Genomic DNA, 13,312 nt, shown 5'->3' with positions numbered 1-13,312 from the left:
TGTCACATCTCACTGAAGACCGCACTGTAAAAATACCAAAAAAAATCAACTCAGCACAGCCAACGGCATTTTATACAAACTTTCAATGGCTGAGCAAAACGAGGTGCGTTAGCGTCAGGAAAGATGCAGGTTTGTATTGAAGCATCGATATACATAGCTCATTTCTGACTAATGCAACGCAAAGCAATAAGAATAGCAACTTTCCAGCTGCTTACTTCAGTTTACAAATGTGATCCATGACCAGTCACTTCAGAACAAATGCACTCAACAGTTTACAAATAATAGCAAGACTGGTTCCTAATTTTAAATGGCTAGTGACTTGCAAATATCTGAAGCTCACATCAGACACTAATATTTAAATTACAACAACATACACTGATCCTGAACAGGAAAAACAAAAAATAATGCACTTAGATTTTCTCCCACTCATTTTTCTTTTATAAATGTGGCAAGTTACATTTGTGCCACGCAAGTGCCAGGCAATGACCATCTCCTATAAGAGAGGATCCAACCATCGCCCTTGACATTATTATCGCTGAATTCCCCCATAATCAACATCCTGGGGATTACCATTGATCAGAAACTGAACATGACTAGCCATATTAACACCTTGGCAAGCACAGCAGGTCAAAGGCTAGGGATCCTACAGCGAGTAACTCACCTCCTGGCCCCCAAATCCTGTCCACTCTACAAGGCACAAATCAGGAGTGCAATGGAATATTTTCCACTTGCATGGATGAGTGCAGCTCCAACAACACTCAAGAAGCTCAACATGATCCAAGACAAAGCAGTCCGCTGGTTTGCTACCCTTCCACAAAAATTCATTCCCTCCACCACTGACGAACAGTGGCAGCCGTGTGTACCATCTTGAAGATGCACTGAAGGAACTCACCAAGGTTCCTTAGGCAGCACCTTCCAAACCCACGACCAATACAATCTAGAAGGACAAGAGCAGCAGATACCAGGGAACACCACTATCTGGAGGTTCCCCTCCAGGTCACTCACCACCCTGACTTGGAAATATATCTACTCTTTCACTGGGGTGAAAATCCTGGATCTCCCTCCCTAACAGCACTGTGGGTTTCCCTACACCTCAGGGACTGCAGCGTTCAAGAAGGAAACTCACCACCATCTTCTTGACTTGATTTACATTAATTGTCACATGTACCGAGGAACAGTGAAAATTACTGTTCTGCGTACAGTCCAGACAGATCGTTCCATACATGAAAAATATAGGACATACGATAAATACACAATATAAATACATAGACTTAGGGGAAGCATACCGAGTGTAGTGCTACTCAGTAGAACAGAAGTGTGGAGAGATCAGCTCAGTCCATAAGAGGGTAATTTAGGAGTCTGGTAACAGCAGGGAAGAAGTTGTTTTTGAATCGGTTAGTGCGTGTTCTCAGACCTTTGTACCTCCTGCCAGATGGAAGAAGTTGCAGCAGGAGGTGTAGACAGAGTCAATGGATGGGAGGCGGGTTCACGTGATGATCAGGGCTATGTTCTGAAGGGATGGCCTAACCAGCGACCCCCACATCCTGTAAATTAATTTTTTTAAATATTGCAAATGTCTAATGCACATGGTTACACATCAAATTGGTAGGTACTCGGGCTATGTGAAGGTTAATACATCTGAAATATAAATCAATTATTTTAGATTTCAATGTTTAAACTGTGAAATTACTCGGCTGCTTTAGTGTGTCAGTTCAGTTCAGCTGGTTGCACTCTTGCTTCTGCATCAAAAGGTTGAAAACTTGACGCGCATGCCAAGATTTGCATTTTTAATCTAGACTGATACTGCTCTACTGAGTGTTCTGCATTCTTAGAAGAGTTTCCCATCAGATTAGGTGTCCCATTTGTCTATTCTGACGGTTCAGTAGCTGTCCCAGAAAGCACAGCACTATTCTCCTAGTGCGCAGTCCAACACTCCTCTGCAAGCACAGTAAGACAGGTTAACTTGCCTGCTGTCTTGCTGTTGTTTGTGAACTAATTCAGACAAGAAATGGTTGCTACATTGTTTAAACAGGCAGCGCACTTCAAAAACCTCAATGTGAATCAGATATTTTGTTGGAACAGAAATCATAAAAACATGCATAAATAAAAATCTACCTTTTATACACCAGTTGCAGCGAAAGCATCCAGGGATACAGCCAGCATGTATATGGCTGCTTCACCGTTACACATGCAGAATTATAAATTACGTGCTTAAATAAAAAGCAAACTTTTTCGTATTATTGGTAAATCAATTTACCAAGGGAAATTGCTGCTTATGTGCACTGTCCCTTTTCAAGCCCCCGCTGTGAAGTTGCATTTGCAGGTAAGAGAAATGGATTAGCTTCACCAACTGAGAATTTCTTACAGCAGTTCAGAATTCTAATCAACAATTGTTCAGAGTCTTAAGGGTGAAACGGTGACTTGTCAGGGTAAGCCAGCTTTGATGGAAAAATTAGAAAATCATTATAAAAACAAGAACAGATTTAATAATGGGAAAGTCAGCTCATCTGAAATTACCTGAACACTTTAGAGGTGTACCATTCTCAGAAAATATTTTCAATTCTTCCTCTAGGGTTTTTGCTCAGAGGACATACATCATCCTCGGGCATCAATTTGTCAAACTGATATGCACTTAAACTGTCAAAATGATGGACCATTCCAAATGAAGGCCTGTTTGAGCATTGGGAGGGGGCGGATGAAAACAATGAAATTATAATTTGTACAGTAGACAGTGATTACTTTTAGGAAAGAAAGCTTTTCATTGCTTTTAAATCAACTGCAACTGTACTAATTTCCTCAGAAAATGACTGCAAGATTCACAATGCCCCTAAATTTGTTCTCTCCAAATCACAAGGCAGTCTAGATAATCATACCTAATTGCACAGCTTTACCGATTAAAAACTTCAGGCATCAGTCTGCCACAGAATGAAAGCTAAGGACGGTAAACAAAGACTTATTTCCAGCCTTGGTGATATTAAGCCGCAGAGTAAAGTGCACAAGGCCCATTCTCCTTCTCATTTCTAGTTACTGCATTATATGGGTAAGCATTCTCAAGCTTCCAATGCAATTCACCTGCAACATACAACCCCATATCGTGGGGTGGTACAGTGATTAGCACTGCTGCCTCCCAGCGCTGGGGACCTGGGTCCGATTCTGTGTGAAGCTTGTACGATTCCTCCGGGTGCTCCGGTTTCCTCCCATGGTCCAAAGATATGCTTGTTAGCTGGACTGGCCCCTTAGTGTCCAAACGTTAGGATAGGTGGGGTTACAGGGCTATGGGGATCGGGTGGGGATTCAGAGGGCTGGTGCAGACTTGATGGGCGAATGGCCTCCTTGGGCACTGTAAGGATTCTAAGACCATAAACATTACCTCATGTATTTGTGCCACACACCAAGGGCAGTGCTTTTTGCACATGTGGAGTGTCAGTATCTCCAACAGTGACTGTTTAAAGTGAGATGTCTTTAAGAGCAGCTGTGCCTTCTCGTGCTGAATTCTGCAATTTTGGAAGTTGGTGTCCCATAACTGCCTCCTTTACAATAAAATCAGTTACTGAGAGAAAAATACAACTACTCAGACAACAACAATCTTAATGGACAGTTTCCGGAAATGGCAAAAAAAATTATTTAAAAAAAAATAATTTCGAGTACCCAATTCATTTTTTCCAATTAAGGGGCAATTTAGCGTGGCCAAACCACCTAGCCTGCACATCTTTGGGTTGTGGAGGCGAAACCCATTTAAACAGGGGGAGGATGTGCAAGCTCCACATGGACAGTGACCCAGAGCCGGGATCGAACCTGGGACCTCTCCGCTGTGAGGCAGCAATGCTAATCACTGCATACCGCGCTGCCAAAATGGCTAACTTAATAACAACTTTTTAAAAATGGTTTGTTTCAACCTTGGCTCACAGAATCCCTACAGTGCAGAAGGAGGCCATTCGGCCCATCAAGTCTGCACCGACCCTCTGAAAGAGAACCCTACCTAGGGCCAGTCTGCGCCCTATCCCCACCTAAGCAGTCCCTGGCACTGTGAAGCAGCTGTACTAACCACTTGCCAATGTGCAACCCCCCACCCCCGACACGCCCCATCTCGCATTAAGATTATGTACTCTGGAATATTGAGCTGCCAGTCCTGCCCCTCCCTCCCCATGTCTCTGTTAGTAATATAATTTCCCCACGTGTTTATCAACACCCTCAGTTCATCTGTCTCACTTACAGGACTCCTTATATTAAAACAAATGCTATCCAGCCTAGCCATTGTGCCTTAGCTTCTCAATAATTTCTCTGCACTACAGACTTAGGGCGCGATTCTCCGCTCCCCAGGTCGGGTGGGAGAATCGCGGGAGGGCCGCTCTGGCACCCCCCCGTGATTCCCCCCCCACCAAATGGCGTGTCGCGTTTTGCGACACTCCACTCGGAGAATCGGCGGTCACCGTTTTTCATGACGACCGGCGATTCTCCGGCCCAGATGGGCCGAGCGGCCTGACGATCCCGACCGGTTCGTGCCGGCGGCAACCACACCTGGTCACTGCCGGCGTGAACAGCGCGCGACAGGTAAGTGTGGGGCCTGTGGGGGGCGGAGAGGAGAACGAGCACCATGGGTGTGCTCGGGAGGGGACTGGCCCGCGATTGGTGCCCACCGATCGTCGGGCCGGCGTCTCTAAGAGACGCACTCTTCCCCCTCCGCCGCCCCGCAAGATCAAGCCGCCACGTCTTGCAAGGCAGCGGAGGGGCAGACGGCAACCGCACATGCGCGGGTCGGCACAATCCAATCTGCGCATGCGCGGCTGACGTCACTTAGGCGCCGCCGGCCGCGTCATTCTTGGCGCGCCGCCTTGACGTGGCCGGTGGCCGAGTTTCTCCCAACGCCGCTCCTAGCCCCCCGGGGGGGGGAATAGAGGGCGAGGAGCGGCCTCCGACGCCGGCGTGAAACGCTCCGGGTTTCACGCCGGCGTCGGCCGTTGCGGAGAATTTTGCCCTTCGTTTTTCTTCTGTATTTGGCTGAGAATCACCCCCATACTCTACCTCCAATTTATATTCCATTGTCCCCGTCCCCCCCTCACGCCCACCCCCCCAACAGCACTCGCAAAACACCCCGCAAGGATGTTAGGTGCAAAGTGTCCAACTTATACAGATCCCATCATCCCCAGAAACGGAGTTAGTGATCCAGGAATCTAACGCCCTCCCTCCTGCAACATAAGCCACAAATTGATCGGCTCTATCCTCCTATCCCTATACTCACTGTCGCGTCGCATTGGGAGTAATCCAGAGATTACTCTTGCTTTTCAATCTGCCATCTAGCATCCTAAATTCTTGTTGCAGGACCTCCACCCTCTTACGGATCTACTCATAATTTAGAAATAATTAGAATTCGAATTTAAAATATTTAGAAATACTACATTGAATGGGCCAAGTGCAGATCCGCAACTATTCCTGACACCTTTCTGGCCGGCAGCAGAGTTGGAGTGCTTGAACATACCTTTGGGTGACATGGAGCGCACTAACTAATTTGTCAACAAAATATGTATTGAAAATGAAAGAAGTGACTAAATGAGGAGGATGTGTCATTCAGGGATCAGAGCTACGCAGGAAGGGATTGAGACTGAATGGAAATTAAATGGAGCTCCCGAAGGTAAAGCACTTAAAAGAAATGATTGAATACAAGAAATAAAGGCACATGGAAACAGAGCCTGTAAAGTTTCAACAACCCTCAGTAAATTGGGATGAGATAGTTCAGGCCGCTGTTCAAAAATAAGCAGCAACAATTGGTGATGGGTAGATCCAGACAGCTGTGGGCCTATTCAAGAGGGAATTCAAGCCTGGGATGGTGACAGATAATGGGCACGATTACCGACCACCCTGCTGTGTACTTTTCCGTGGGGGAGGCAGCCCACCAGTGGGGTCTACGGGATCCTCGTCACCGGGTAACCAATGCGCCGGGCCAGTAAATCACACCCTATAAGTCAGAGTCCAGATGATTTGGGGTAGGAATTGGCTGACAAAGTATCTGAGTAGGAGAAACGGAAGGGAGCATGGCAAAGTGACATGGAAAGGAAGAGACAAGACAGAGTGGCTGGCCAGGAGAAATAAAAGTTAGGAGTAATGGGCTCAAGTCTGGATAAGGATCAAAAATGTGTACATGAATGAATTTACATTACATAACCATGGCAAAGTTCAGGAAAAATGTTTTGGGGGCCACAATGCGAAGAAGTACATTAGTGTCTGAGATCCTGTGGTTGCAAAACATTGACCTGTGGAGAGCTTGAGTCAATAATGTGATCAAACTCAAGCACCTAATGCAATGAGGGCTGTACATTATATTTTCTCCCAAATGCACACAGTCAATTCTTCCCAATTAATAAATATGCGTCAAGTCTCCAAAGATAAAATGTTGGATTGGCAAGATATTCCTTTGCCAAATAGCATTCCCAGCCACGTCCTTCTGTAATATCTGCCAATTCAACTCCATAACTAAGCATCTACATAGAACATACATACAGTGCAGAAGGAGGCCATTCAGCCCATCGAGTCTGCACCGACCCACTTAAACCCTCACTTCCACCCTCTCCCCGCAACTCCTCCCAACCTTTTTGGTCACTAAAGGCAATTTATCATGGCCAATCTATCGCACCTCCACGTCTTTGGGCTGTGGGAGGAAACCGGAGCACCCGGAGGAAACACACGCAGACACGGGGAGAACGTGCAGACTCCGCACAGTGACCCAGCGGGGAATCGAACCTGGGACCCTGGTGCTGTGAAGCCACAGTGCTATCCACTTGTGCTACCGTGCTATGTTATGGAGTTGGCCTCCAATTAACAGAGTTTGGTTGAAGGGTTCAGGACTGTGGCCCAAATTGCTCCGACTCACATCTTTCCCACTCAGTAATGCTAACTGAAATATCTGCCCTGCAATTGTCCTTTCCTGCAGTTCACTTCTTGCAAACCAAGATCAGCAGTTGTACAACTAGACAGTTCTTTGGAAATGTACCAATGTTTTTCAACACTGCACTGCTCAAAAAAACAAATGATTTTAACTGCTGTAATTTAGGGTTTTATCTTGATCTTTAGAGCCAGAATTAAACAACATCAGATGTTGTTTTATTATTTTACAACATTAGCAAAATCTTCCAGCTAGTGCTCCAAATCCCAATCATCATCAATGGGAAACAATAGCAAGGAACATTTTTTTAAAATACAGTGTTGAATACAACTGAAAAAATAGCACCAGTTGAATCATAGTCTCCAGGTAGTGTGATCATTTCCACCAATCTTTTTAAGTGGGAGGGCAGTATCACAGTGCCAGGCAGGGTGCCTCAACAACTACCATCCGGTGGCCTAGACATCTATCATTGTGAAGTGCTTGCACAGGTTCGTCATGAGACACATCAACTCCATACTCCCAGAATGTCTTGATCCACTGCAATTCGCATATCGCCACAACCTGTCCACAGCAGACGTCATGCTCCTGGCCCTACACTCATCCCTGGAGCATCTTGACACAAAGGATTCCTACGTCAGACTCACAATCATTGACGACAGCTCTGCCTTCAACACCATGATCCCAGCCAAGCTCATATCAAAACTCCAAAACCTAGGACTTGACTCCTTCCTCAACCTCCTGACCCATAGACCACAATCAGTAAGGATAAACAATGACATCTCCATGATAGTCCTCAATACCAGGGCCATGCAAGGCTTTGTACATAGCCCCCTACTATACTCCCTATACACACACAACTGTGTCATAAAATTTGGATCCAACTCCATCTACAAGTTTGCTGATGACACGACTGTAGTGGGTCAGATCTCAAACAATGAAGAATCACAATACAGGAAGGAGACAGAGAACCTAGTGGAGTGGTGTAACAACAACAATCTCTCTCAATGTCAGCAAAACTAAAGAGCTGATCATTTACTTCAGGAAGCGAAGTGTCATACACACCCCTGTCTGCACCAATGGTGCCATCGAGATCATAAAATCCTAGACGTTACAGTGCAGAAGGAGGCCTTTCGGCCCATCGAGTCTGTAGCTGCCCTTGGAAACAGCACCCCACGAAAGCCATGGTTGACAGCTTCCATTCCATTGGTGCACATCACCAATAATCTGTCCTGGTCCACCCACATCAACGCTACCACCAAGAAAGCACAACAGCGCCTATACTTCCTCAGGAAACTTAGGAAATCTGGCATGTCCACATTGACTCTTACCAATTTTTACAGATGCACATAGAAAGTATCCGATCTGGTTGCATCACAGCCTGGTATGGCAACTGCTTGGTCCAAGACCGCAAAAAACTTCAGAGTCGTGAACACAGCCCAGTCCATCACGGCATGGACAAGCTTTGCCCAAGGGCCTGTTTCCATGCTGTAAACATCTATGTAAACATCTATGACACGAACCCGCCTCCCACCCATTGACTGTCTACACCTCCCGCTGCCTCAGGAAAGTAGGCAGCAAAATCAAACACCCCGCCCACCTGGTTATTCTCTCTTCCAACCTTTTCCACCGGGCACGAGATACAAAAGTCTGAGAATACGCACGAACAGACTCAAAAACAGCTTCTTCCCCAAAGTTACCAGACTCCTGAATGACCCTCTTATGGACCGAACTGATCTCTTCACACATCTTCTCAACTGAGTAGTACAACACTCCGTATGCTTCACCCGATGTGTGTGACTATGTATTTACATTGTATATTTATCATAAGTCCTATGCTTTTCATATATGGAATGATCTGCGTGGACTGTACGCAGAACAATACTTTTCACTGTACCTCGGAACACGTGACAATAAATCCAAATTCAATGCAAATTTCTCCAAGTTCACTTAACTGCTTTTAAAGTGTTTTTCACTATTTCAATTCTCTGCCAGATTATGGGCGCAGATTACCGGCCCACTTGGCATTGCCAGCCTGGTACCCTGGTGGTGCCACACTGGCACTGCCATGTTGGAAGGGGCAGTGCCATGGTGCAAGGCTTCATACTGCCTGAGCCAGGATCAGAACCGGGGGTGCCCTGCCCCTGTGAGACGAGGTGCGAGGGGAGGAGGAGCTGGAGGACCTCCTATTGGTGAGCTGGATCTTGGGAGGGATCCAGGGTTGCGAAGGGGGTGGGGCGGCCAAGACCATGACACTTATGAAAGCCTCAATGCAGAAAGAAAGATGAGGCCAATCACTTACAGAAAAACATGCCACCGTCAGATTAGACTCCTTGACTCCTGTGCCTGGTCTCAAAACCATCCATTCAACAATTGCCACTTGCTTATTAACTCCAGGCCATTGTCCCAAATCTGGATACTGATTTTTTTCATACTATATCAACTTGAAAGGTTACCTGAACTCACAAATAAATCTTCATCGTGGAGTAGTCACTGTTGTAAAGATTTCTTGTTGGCCAATGAGCCAGCTCGCCACATACTGCCTTCCTCAGTGTCCTGGGGAGGTTTCAGAACCTCATTCTTCCACCATATATATTACATAATGTACATTGTATGTAATACATATAACCTCGGCATCAAACTGGAAATAATACATTTAGAAGTCATAGGGCCTAGCTGATTGCATTATCATAAACTTGACTGGGTTTATATATTAAATTTTAAATCATTCTTATAATAATAATCTTTATCAATGTCACAAGTCAGCTTACACTAACACCGCAATGAAGTAACTGTGAAAAGCCCCTAGTCGCCAAATTCCGGCACCTGTTTGGGTACACAGAGGGAGAATTCAGAATGTCCAAATTACCTGACAGCCGGGGCGGGACTCTCCGATGGCGAGGCAGAGTGTCGCGTTTCACGACGGCGCGAACGGGCCGCCGGGAGCATCGATTCAGACCCTGAAAAGGGGCCAGCAGCGGGACCGCGAGTAACGCGGTGGGCGTGGCGCCAGAGCAGCGACGCTCGGATGACGCTGCGCCACGTTATTTAATGTGCGTGATCCGCGCACAGGCCCTGACAGAGAGCGATGGCTGAGCCCGGCCGTGTCGTTCCCAGGTTCTGGAAGCATTGCCAGACGCAGTTGAAGAGCGCAGGGCGATCCTGTGCCCAAGACATGGCCACCGGTACCCGGCCAGCACAGTCAGACACAGCTGTGGGGCATCGCCGTCAGCGCTGTGGGGCACATCGCCCGCTCTGGAGACCAGTGCTGCAAGAAGCTCCACAACCTCACAGGGGGCTGCCAGAGTAAGTACCCTGAGAGTGTTCCCCCGGGCCACACACCACCCGTCCCCCGCTCCCCCCAACCACGTGTCACAGCCCCCCCCCCCCCTCCCGCCGGAGGGGGGGGCACCATGTTACACCCGAGCCACATGGGCACCACACCCCCCCCCCCCCCCCCCCAGCAGGATAAAACAGGTCACAACCATCGTGAGCGTGCAAGAACTGGAGGGGAATCACCTGTTCTGCACCCCCTCACCGTCCACGTGCAGAGGGTATTGGAGCTCGCTGGGGGAGCCGCCACCCGGGAGCTGGCGCCATGCCAGATCGGAGACACAGTACCAAGTGAACCTCCCCTGCCTGGCTACACTGCCTCAGCCCCTCACCTCCCCCACCCCCCCTCACACTCCAACCCTCACACTGCCCCCTCAACCCCCTCACACCCGACTCCGCGAATCTAACGCTTTATTGTGTATTCCAGGGCCAGCAGCCGATTGTCCCGGGACGTCTCGGAGAAGCCCCCGCCATTCAGGTCCACGTCCATCCGCCCACGGGGACGCACGCCAGGGAGGGGAAGGAAGATGGACAAAAGGGCCCTCTTCCGAGGCCAGGCCACAGGAGACAGATGCACAGAGGACCGACTGAAACGACACTGACGAACACAGGACGGACAGTCAGGACACTGACGGCCATGAGCCGGACGATGAGAGGACGGGGACTCTGGACAGCGACGGACAGCGGACGGGGACTCTGGGCAGCGACGGACAGAGGACGGGGACTCTGGACAGCGACGGACAGAGGACGGGGACTCTGGACAGCGACGGACAGAGGACGGGGACTCTGGACAGCGACGGACAGAGGACGGGGACTCTGGACAGCGACGGACAGAGGACGGGGACTCTGGACAGCGACAGGGACTCTGGGCAGTGACGCACAGAGGACGGGGACTCTGGACAGCGACGGACAGAGGACGGGGTCTCTGGACAGCGACGCACAGAGGACGGGGACTCTGGGCAGCGACGGACAGAGGACGGGGACTCTGGACAGCGACAGGGACTCTGGGCAGTGACGCACAGAGGACGGGGACTCTGGACAGCGACGGACAGAGGACGGGGTCTCTGGACAGCGATGCACAGAGGACGGGGACTCTGGACAGCGACGGACAGAGGACGGGGACTCTGGACAGCGACGGACAGAGGACGGGGACTCTGGACAGCGACGGACAGAGGACGGGGACTCTGGACAGCGACGGACAGAGGACGGGGACTCTGGACAGCGACGGGGACTCTGGGCAGTGACGCACAGAGGACGGGGACTCTGGACAGCGACGGACAGAGGACGGGGTCTCTGGACAGTGACGCACAGAGGACGGGGACTCTGGACAGTGACGCACAGAGGACGGGGACTCTGGACAGCGACAGGGACTCTGGGCAGTGACGCACAGAGGACGGGGACTCTGGACAGCGACGGACAGAGGACGGGGTCTCTGGACAGCGACGCACAGAGGACGGGGACTCTGGACAGCGACGGACAGAGGACGGGGACTCTGGACAGCGACGGACAGAGGACGGGGACTCTGGACAGCGACGGACAGAGGACGGGGACTCTGGACAGCGACGGACAGAGGACGGGGACTCTGGACAGCGACGGACAGAGGACGGGGACTCTGGACAGCGACGGACAGAGGACGGGGACTCTGGACAGCGACGGGGACTCTGGGCAGTGACGCACAGAGGACGGGGACTCTGGACAGCGACGGACAGAGGACGGGGTCTCTGGACAGTGACGCACAGAGGACGGGGACTCTGGACAGTGACGCACAGAGGACGGGGACTCTGGACAGCGACGGACAGAGGAAGGGGACTCTGGGCAGCGACGGACAGAGGACGGGGACTCTGGGCAGCGACGGACAGAGGACGGGGACTCTGGACAGCGACGGGGACTCTGGGCAGCGACGGACAGAGGAAGGGGACTCTGGGCAGTGACGCACAGAGGACGGCCAGACAGATGTTGGCCCCTCACATGGGCCAGAGACAACCTCCATCGGTCCAAGGCTCGACCCAGGCGACTCCAGACCTGGGGTCCAATGAGGACATGGACCTTGCGTCACTGCTGTCACCCACACTCTCCACCATCGCAGATACTCTCACCTCGGTTGCGCATGTTAGTGATGAGGCTTCTGGGACACTAACTGGTGCGCACCACACAGCCGAACCGGTACAGCAGGTGGATGTAGGAGCAGCCGAGGGGCCGGACGGTCGGAGGGCATGCCAGGACCAGCACCCAGCTGCCGCCCAGACAGTTCCCGGGTTGCTGGACCTACCAGACCCACCCACAGACCCGATGCATTTGGAAACCCAGGGTGTGGACAACTGGATGACGGCCGTCTTCCAGCATCTGCAGACACAGTTGGAGGAGTCCATCCGTGTCCAGGAGCAGAGAGTGATGCCGGTCATGGCTGCCACCTAGGCCGACACCGCACGGGTGGCATCCGCGGTGAAGGCAATGGAGGCAACGGTTTCGGCCATGGGTCAGGTTCTGCAAGGCACGGGGCTTCATGGACATGCGTCATCCGTGGTCCAGGACAGGGCTGCCCTCTCACAGGCAGCCATGTCCCAGAGCCAGCTGGACATTGCCTCCGCGCTCCGGGGTTTGGCCGAGTCCCAGCAGGCCGTGGCCCAGTCCCAGCAGGCCGTGGCCCAGTCCCAGCAGGCCGTGGCCCAGTCCCAGCAGGCCGTAGCCCAGTCCCAGCAGGCCATCGTTGAGAGCATCGGCGGTCTTGCGCACGTGCTGGATGGTGTCGCACAAGCCCAGCGGGACGTTGCACAGTCCCTGACAGGGATGGCGCACTCCCTGAGCTCCATCGCTGCGAAGGTTCAGACCCTGGTCGATGCCACAGTGGGCCTCGAGGACTGGCAGCGCCAGGTGTCGGTAGTGCCACGGCACTTGTCTCCGCTCGCACCACCGTCCCATAGTAAGGCTCAGGGGCTACCGGGCTCCCCAAGGTGGTTCTGGGGCCCGTCCTGGTGACTTCTGCAAGGGAGGTCCCGGAACACTCGGATTCCCCCCGTTCCGTCCCTGGTGCATCTGGTGGGCAGCGGGCAGAACAGGGTGGCACCATGCCATCCGGCACGCCCGCTGAGCAGCCTAGCCTATTCA

The 13,312-nt window shown here is 51.1% G+C and overlaps 1 protein-coding gene across 1 annotated transcript in view; it reads right to left on the bottom strand.

Moving 5' to 3' along the window:
* The window catches only part of LOC119971996 (transmembrane protein 263-like), a 317,266-nt gene that overhangs the window by 215,179 nt on the left and 88,775 nt on the right, over positions 1-13,312 (bottom strand). The gene's annotated exons all lie outside the window — the stretch shown is intronic.

Source organism: Scyliorhinus canicula, chromosome 9 (assembly GCF_902713615.1).
Source record: "Scyliorhinus canicula chromosome 9, sScyCan1.1, whole genome shotgun sequence".
Lineage (NCBI taxonomy): Eukaryota > Metazoa > Chordata > Chondrichthyes > Carcharhiniformes > Scyliorhinidae > Scyliorhinus > Scyliorhinus canicula.
This window is presented reverse-complemented; position numbering and strand designations above follow the sequence as displayed.